The sequence below is a fragment of the Apteryx rowi genome, unplaced genomic scaffold (assembly GCF_003343035.1).
Source record: "Apteryx rowi isolate R43461 unplaced genomic scaffold, aptRow1 scaffold_34, whole genome shotgun sequence".
NCBI lineage: Eukaryota > Metazoa > Chordata > Aves > Apterygiformes > Apterygidae > Apteryx > Apteryx rowi.
This window is the reverse complement of record NW_020449863.1, coordinates 3,499,942-3,508,387: the sequence shown is the minus strand read 5'-3', so window position 1 is coordinate 3,508,387 and position 8,446 is coordinate 3,499,942. Positions and strand designations below refer to the sequence as shown.

General features: G+C 40.4%; 1 long non-coding RNA gene across 1 annotated transcript in view; it reads left to right on the top strand.

The window, feature by feature from the left end:
* The first annotated feature begins 7,906 nt into the window (after positions 1–7,906).
* Positions 7,907–8,446, top strand: part of LOC112969217 — a 225,584-nt gene continuing 225,044 nt past the window's right edge. The window contains exon 1 of the long non-coding RNA XR_003254644.1: positions 7,907–8,150. This is a non-coding gene — a long non-coding RNA (uncharacterized LOC112969217). The remainder of the gene's footprint in view (positions 8,151–8,446) is intronic.

Below are 8,446 nucleotides of genomic sequence, written 5' to 3'. Positions count from 1 at the left end.
ATTATGCCTTGACTATTAAGGCAGAGCAAAAATGTGCAATTCATAACTTCTTGAGTGTATATATTTTATTTCCAGCACTTTCAATTTTTTCTCCTATCATCTGTGTGGACGTTTGTATGAAGTCCTTACTTTTGCTGTATTCTATCATTCATGCCACATGGTTGCCACCACCTGGTATAGTTCTAATTTTTATTGCTGTCTTGGTGTACGCTGTGCAAGAGCTGCTGTGTGCCTATACAGTATGTTCCACAGCTTCTCAGGCGTGACTGTGCCATGAATAGCAAGGTGTAAGCACCGAGCACTTTAACATCAGCCTATTACATCAGAAGTGTGAAACCACATACGGAAACCAAATGGGTACCAGGTTCAGAATGTGCCTTCCTGTTTTTCTACTGTTTTCTGAGTTGAGCCTAGAGTATAAACAGACCTTTGTTTTTGTTCCTTTTGCTTTGTACTTGTCTCTCTATATGGCAGCTCTTTCTCCATTCAATTATCGGCAGAGAAGTGAGATTTTTCCCTTAAAAAGAACTCTGTAAATGCGATAGGCTTCCACATTACAGAACTGTAGGCCAGCCTTCAAGCTCTCTGAGCTAAATTGACTGACCTCAAGTAGTCATTTTGTTTGAGTAAAAGGATGTCAAATCTTTTGATTCTAATGAATATTTAAAGCATACATAATTGTTTATTCTCCTGCTACGGCATTATACAATGAAAACACTGACTTTTTTCTTAAATACTCGGGCTTGGCATCTAAGCAATAAGGAAGTAAAGCAGAAAACTTATTCAGAAAAATCTGACTGTATGACATGTACGTTTTCCAAGCAGTTCAAAGCAGGATCAGCCCTGTTGTGCTCACCAAAGGTTTGCTGGGTCCTGTGTAAACTGTTCCTGCTCTTACTGAACTATTTGCTGTTGCTCAGAGTAGAAAATGTTAAAAATATTGCATGGTATATACTTCACCTATGCTAGTTTTCATTGTCTTTGTATTCATTGATACTGGTGGACCTTGAGGAGGACAAAGTTGAAGCTGGATGAGTTCATACTAAAATACCAGATGCAAAATTGTAATGAGAAAGTTGGTTTGGCTTAAATGCAATTTACCTAATGATCCAGGGGGGTTGCCATCAATTGAAATCTTGACCTCCAGGCTGGATGCATTTCTGAAAAATATGCTTCATTTAGTCAGATGTTTTGGACTTAAAGTAGGATTTGCTGGGTAAAACTCTCCTTGGTTTATGCAGGGCATCAGCCTAAGTGGTCATAGGTTTCTTTGTTTCTGCTTCTTGTGTAACTGTTACTGACTTTCAGGCAGTGGGAAATTGGATATTAGATGTGTTAAGATGCCATATATATAATCTYGCTGCCAAATTGGTAAGTAAAAATAAAGGCTCAAGACGGAGATTGCAAAGGGAAGCATCTGGTGCCTGGCAAATGAAAGAATGCATGTGTGATAAATCCCATCCCTTCCATGCATTTTGAGGTAGTTCTTAAACCTACAGTCATTATTCTGTACACAATATTTGGTTTCTGTTCTAAAGGGCAATTGATCCAGGGTCTCCCTACAGGACTTTCGTGTGTTGTCTACTGTCTTGCATTTCCTAACTGTTATTTTGTAGTGTTAATATCCTTTTAAGTCTTCACCCCTGGACTCCTGTGCTGCAGTAAAACCCCAAAGACCTCCTTTCTCCAGAGCAGAACCTCCTAGTTCCTCAGTCTCTCCCTAGCCCACCCCAGGCTTTTGGGACAAAGCAATATTCTTTTGATGAGTTTAAACCCTTCAGGGATTTGCTGGTTTACCAAGAGCAGGTATGGTCCCTGCTTTCAGATCCCCAACCAAGGGGGACTGAAAGAAGTATTAAATTAAAAAAAAAAAATGGTGGTGAGGGAATCATCCATTTCTTCTTAGGCTGGAATGTATTCAGATATTCTGTGGGGGCTGGTGGGCACAGCCAAGTCGGGCAGAAATTTTAAGTGGATGAAGCTTGTTTAAAATTTCTAATTTTGAATAATATACACAAAATTTGGAACTTTGAGGCACATCAGCTTGCTCAGCAAAGAGGGACTAGGAAACATTAACTGCTTAAAATATCTCTAGGTACTAGTGGAGACTCTTTGTATTATTTTTTTAATTTGCAAGAATTTAGCATGGCCAAATTTAGGCAGATGTATCAGGAACCACAAAGGCGCATCCTTGATGCAAAGGCAGCTCTTAACAGACTGACTGAATTTTTCCCTCCTTTGTCTTCCCCCTTCCAAATCTGATATAGCTAAACATGTGGCAGGGAAAAAACTTTAGCCTTACAAAATTAGAAGATCTTTTTTTTTGACTGATTATATAGAAGTCATTGATGGATCGATATAACTAAAATTAGTGCTGTAGGAGTGTTTTCCCACTGTTTGTAAATCTGTCGTCTTATCTCTCAAGCTAAGTAAGACTAGAAAAAGAAAATTAAAAAAACAAAAAACTTCTTGCATCCAAATTTCCTGCTTTTGGTTACTGAGGGGATGGATGGAGAGATACAAGTGTGTGTGTACATGTAGTTATTACATTGACGATCTGGCCCCTATGAACTCTTAAAAGTAGAGTCTTCATCCAAGCCTGAWTTTTTTCAGAAATGATTAGAAAATTCTGGGTTTACAATTTTCAGAGACTGCCTTACAGTCATATTCTGAAAGTCATATTCAAGTTCCTTGATATTTTTTTTCCTCATGAAGCGCTCCATGGCTCCTCTTGATCTCAAGTTAGGCACCGAACAAACTACTAGTGACTTTATAGTCTGTTCCTTTGGACAGCTTTAAGTTGAAGAAAATGGAGATTTCTTRGCAGGTCACTAAAATTCTGGTGATATCTGTACAAACAGAATGTTTTGTTTTACTGTTCAGACAGATTCAAGAAGACAGCATCAGTAAATAGCAAGTGAAGTGTCAAAACTGGTTGGATTTCCATCCCTCCTCCCCCCCAGCCAGCCACTTTTATATTTGAGAAGTCCTGGGAACTGTCAAGAGCTCTACTGTCAAATGATTTCATGGCACACAGTTCAGCATGAAGTTTTATTGTGAATGGAGTGCTCAGAAATGAAGCAAAATAGATTGTATTTCATAGTATCTGTGTTTCAGGTTTACTTTTTCTCCTCATGCTACTCTCCATGTTGGTGTTCACAGACTTAACTAAATTTCTAGAAAGCTCAAAGTGTATCCAGGAAACACTGGAGAAAATTTGCTAAAAATAGCAACTTTACATAAACATAAATAACAGCTAATTTAAATATTCCTCATTAATCATTGTTAAATTGCCATCCTTAAGCCCCTGGATGTTGATTCTTTAGAGGCAGGTTATGAAAATAAGTTGGCTGTTGGTAAATCATGAACTCTTCCCCTTAGTTGGAAACAATTAAAAGGACAAGAAAAGACATTATAGCTGAAGCCTTTAGGGATAAAAGGACAAGAAAAGACACTATAGCTGAAGCCTTGGGGGAATACAGCATGACTGCTGCAGTCTCTGCTGTAATTGATCACAGTTGAGAAGTGCCACGTGTTACCACCACAATCCATAGGCATGCATTCCCCCCGCCCTGCCTTCCCTCATCCTAGATCTAAATTTTACAGACATCCTAAGATGTGGGCTGCTATTTTGCTAATTAGAATGCAGTTCACGAAAGTGAGAAATGGTCTTAGTTCAGCTACAGACCCCAAGGTAAAGGGGCAACTTGATATTGTGGAACGGAGTGCAGGATGCTGGTGGTCTCTTGGGCAGAAACATGTGTGTTGGTGCAGGGCAGTCCTGACTTCCAGCATTCGTACTTGTAAACACTGCCTTTTTTTATCAGCTTGCTTTTTGACTTCCCCACTTATTGAGATGTCTTTCTGACAACCACTACATTCAAACAGAATAAGTTAGAAGAATATTGTAATTATTCTCTTTGAGCCTTTGCACAGCATGGGCAATAACAGCTATTTCTATTAATACAGGGGAGTTTCCCCAAGGCAGCTATTCATACCTCTGCACAAATGTTTTTAGAAAGTTCTGTACAGTCCCTTTTTATACTGCAGTAAAAGTTTTGTGGTTTAAACCTCTTAGAGGATGCTTATATATAACTAGACTGAAAATCCCCTTATGCGACTGTTGTTAGTGGCCAGACAGGTTCTTTGTATTTTTATTGTAAGTTTGAAGAACTACAATGAGGTGCTATTTGGAAAAGATGCTAGTTAGGAAAAACGTTTATAAAGTGTTATGTAATCCATTTGGAAGCAATGTTACCCTGTCTTCTCTAAATCTAGGAGTGAGTCTGTTTAAACAGCCTATGTAGCTTCAGGCTACATAAGGGTGGTTGATAAATTTAAGATCTATGGAACCTGGGTACTTCTCTATTTCAGTAGACAATCTAGAAATAAACTGTTCTAGATTAGTCCAAGTGAGTTTTGTCTGTAATAGACCAAAAATAATCCTCGTGAGAGAAACTTTAGTAGAAGGTTGTCTGCTATCTTGTGAAATAACTCCTTCAGAGAAAAATGTGGTACTAAACCTGGTTCTTCTAACACCTGTTTCAAATTTATGTCCCTCTGATTTCAGTGGATGTGATCCTGATTTCAGTTTATGGTAGAGGAGAATCCCTTGTAACTGAGAAAGGCTTTTCCAGGGGCAGTGCTGAGAAGGTCAGAAAGGCTCATTGGAGAGACAATGTGCCCCAGGAAGGTTGGTGCCAAACCAGGACTGTGGAAACGTGAGTTCTGCTTGAAGCTTTGCTACTGATCCTCGCTGCCCTTGGGTGAAAAGCTTCAACTCCTGCCCCTTTCCTGTCCTTTAGTTGGCCTGTATATGTTGGCCTTGTCTCCAAGATTAAAATTTACCAAACACAAAAGGGTTTAAGCAAAAGTTGCAAGCTAAGTGAAAGAACCCTAAGCCTGTTCAGTGTTTTAGCTATCTGACCTCCACTTTCTTGATTCTTTTTCTTTCTTTCCAATCCTCCTCCTCCCCCCCACCACATTTTACCCCAAATATCTGGGCAAAAGAAGGGGGAAGCTGAGCTGAAGTTTAGGGATTCTCCCTTGCATTGTTCACCTGTCCTCTCAGGAAGGAGAATTGTCCTGAGATTATGCAGTGAATCTCCTGGGATATATATCAGGCTGCCCTATAATGTAATGGATCAACATGCAAACACTTCAGAAAATCGAGAGTGGGATCAGTAGGTCCGTTATGGCCAGCAACAACACTCTGAGCCAAAAAACACAGTCCAGTTCAGTTGCATTACACCTGTGATCTCAACTGAACTTGCCTCTTTGGTCTGTATCTGATTTTCTTTATTTGCCATGTCTCCTCGGGGTAGGTGAACAGCAGGCAYGGTTTGGATGGTGTCACCAGATCCTAGTGTAATTCCAGATTATGTGAGCAGTATGTTGCAGAAATGTGGGCCTGAGAAACTGAGGGAGCAGGAGAACTTCACGTGCTGGTGGCAACTGAGTGAGTGCTCAGAGTGAATAGACCCACACTCTGGTACTGCGTGTATTTAAGGAATAAGGAGACTGCCCAAGCTTGGAGAGCAGGGCTGCCTACAAATAGGTGCCAGCTGGTTGAAAGTAAAGTTGAAACAGAATATACTCAGCAAAATTTGTTTTTCAGTTCTGTGAATATATTTACAATGTTTATCAAAAAAATGATTGCTACTGGCTCTTGAAACAACAAATCATCACAAAACAATTTGTTTTGCTGAAAATGGATTTTTTTCCTCCTTAAGTTCCTACTCATCCTTGTTAAAATTTGCTTTTTAAAGTGGCCTGATTAGCCTTCAGTCAGGGTAGATTTTACTCTAGGATTGCTCAGTTTGCATTGGGAGTTTATTCGGATTTTCGCTTATAAAAGCAAGAGGCAAATGAGATCTTTGTGTCTGTTCCAGTTTTAATTTTTATATAAGCCCCTCAAACCCCAAAGAAGCCAACTCCCATGTCAGGTTTTCTATTCAGCAAAATTTCTAACGTTATAGGTACCCCATTATCAACCGTTTGTTGTGAAATCAGACACAACTTTATTCTTTGCCAGGTAAGTAATTACCAAGTCAGGATGTTAATATTGTAAAACACTGTATGGTGATAGAAAGGGCAGTGGAAAAATGTATATAGATTTTCATTTAATCTGCCTCACCAGCAGTCTTGGCAGCTTCCAGTTAGCCTCTCATAGCAACAGCACTGAGAGAGCATTTGGCTCTAAACAGTGATATGATCTCATTACATGGGACAGGAATATAGAGTGAAAAGACAAAACACCCTGTACTAATTTTAGGTTCAGTTCAAATCTGTCATGTCTTTAAACTCATCTCTGCAGCGTCCTAGTTTGGGCTGAATCTCTTCTATAAAATCTGATTTAAACAGTTCCCCAGCAAACAGCAAGACTTGCCTGATGTTTCTTTGCTTCCTGTTTGCTAGCGGAGCAGTTTTACATTTACTTCTATACTTTCCTCTGACTGTCTTTTACATCAGTATCAATCAGAGCAGAGTATGCTCCAAACTCGGTGTCTGGAGAGCCACAAATTTAAGCTACCAGAGTCCAGAGGAAATTTAGGGTGGACCCATCTCTAGTGTTTAATCTTATGTGTAAGAAAGTAGGAAACCACAATGAGTGCACTTTTAAAATGCTAGGGATTCAAATTAGGTCGCTCCTAGGCAATCCGTGCAGAGTCGGTGGAGTTATCCTAATTCTGTAACATCTTGTGTGTTAATAATGGATGGAAATTCTGGGACACGTAATAACGAGAGCCCTGTCAAAAGCTGACCTAGCCCCTGTGCTACTCTGATAGCTCAAAGAAATCGGAAAGGCGGCTGATGCCCTGGCTGGGGATTCCCCAGGCGTGAGGGGATCTGCAGCTGGTGCTCTCCCGGCAGAGCTGTCTTTCTGCATGAACGCCACTCCGCAGATGCTGCTGTGATGGGAGCCGGTCGGCACCAGCCGCCCAACAGAAGAATTGGGGTAGCCTCATGGCTGCTCTGATGCTTTTTGTAGTTCTGTCCGAAATCCAAATGCATTAGAAACCCCACTTAAATCTCACAGATTTTGGACTCCAGTGATCCACAGGTGGCTTGGATTACTTGTGTATAATCTGAACTGTTTGCATTATATAAGAAATATCTCCATCTCATTCTCCAGGGCATAAACCCAGCATAAAAGCTTAGATTTTCAGGAGGACTTAAGACATTAGGCATGTAAATCCCATTGAATTTTAATGGAATTTAGGGGACTATTTGGGGTCCTCTGAAACATTAATTCTAAATCTGTGCAGGATTAGAGGAAACTCCCACTGTGAACAAAACTCTTTTCCAATAATACACACCTTTTTCTGAAGCTTCTAGCCACTGTTACAGTGTTCAAAAATCACTTCATGCTGAGGAGTCTGGCAGAAACCTTTTAAAGTTTCCCTCACTTCAATAGCTTGCACACTGGTCTAATTTACAACAGCAGCTCCTATTGCCCCATAAAACTTTGGACTTGCCTTTCATTTAAGTTAATAGAATGAGAATTTATACAACTTTATTAAGAGCTGCTTGAGGCAAAGAATATATGAGAGAAAGGCTACAGCAGTGGGTTTCTCCCCCCTTCCCCCTTTTTAAATAGTGAATTGGATGGTTTCTGGCATTGTTTTAGTTGATATGCTGTAAAATGTATGTTTTTCTTAAAAAGTGAACATTTCCCCTGCTCATGACATTTCAGACTTTCAAAATCACAGAAGTTACAATAGTCATCTTAAGCAATATTGCCCATATTTCTTCATCCGAAGGCTCCATTACCCCACTCAAACAGCTATCAGATGTTGCGCCCTCCAAAGCCTGCCTTTGGGCCTCGGCAGCGGCGCGCTGCCTCCCGTGCTACTTCCTCTCAAAACAGGGCAGTTCACAGGTAGTGTTATATACTGTAGAAGTCAGTGGCCAGATATTTTCCAGCCGCAGAAAAGCGCTCCGTTCCAGATTCTTTCAATTTTGGTATTGCTGCTAATTGACGGCTCTCAACGTGAGGTGGTTTCCTCTGCTGCCCTCTTCGCGGGACAGGCTGTGTTGCCCTCTCGGAGAAGTCTCCTGGCGCTGCCTGGCTTCCAGACTATTTACACTGAAACGTCCTTGTAGCAATGGAAAGAAGCAAAGGTCATGTTAACAGCCCTATGTTAAAGGTCAGTAATACCATGGCAACATTAGAAATCCATCCAGCTGCCTGCAGAAAAGTTGCACCCCTTATGAACAGGGAAATAACCCAAAAAAACAGGGAGGTAGGTGAAAAGCAGTATCTTAACCCTGAGCCAAGCGTTAAGTGGAAATGTAACATTTGAGAACTTGCTGGGTATTTCCTATGCCTAACTTTGAACTATATTACTCAAAATACAAAACCGTAGCAACGATTTGATAAAATTACTGCCTCTTAAATGCTCTGCCTCTCAACCTGAGAACCTGAGGTGCTTTTTTTTTTTTT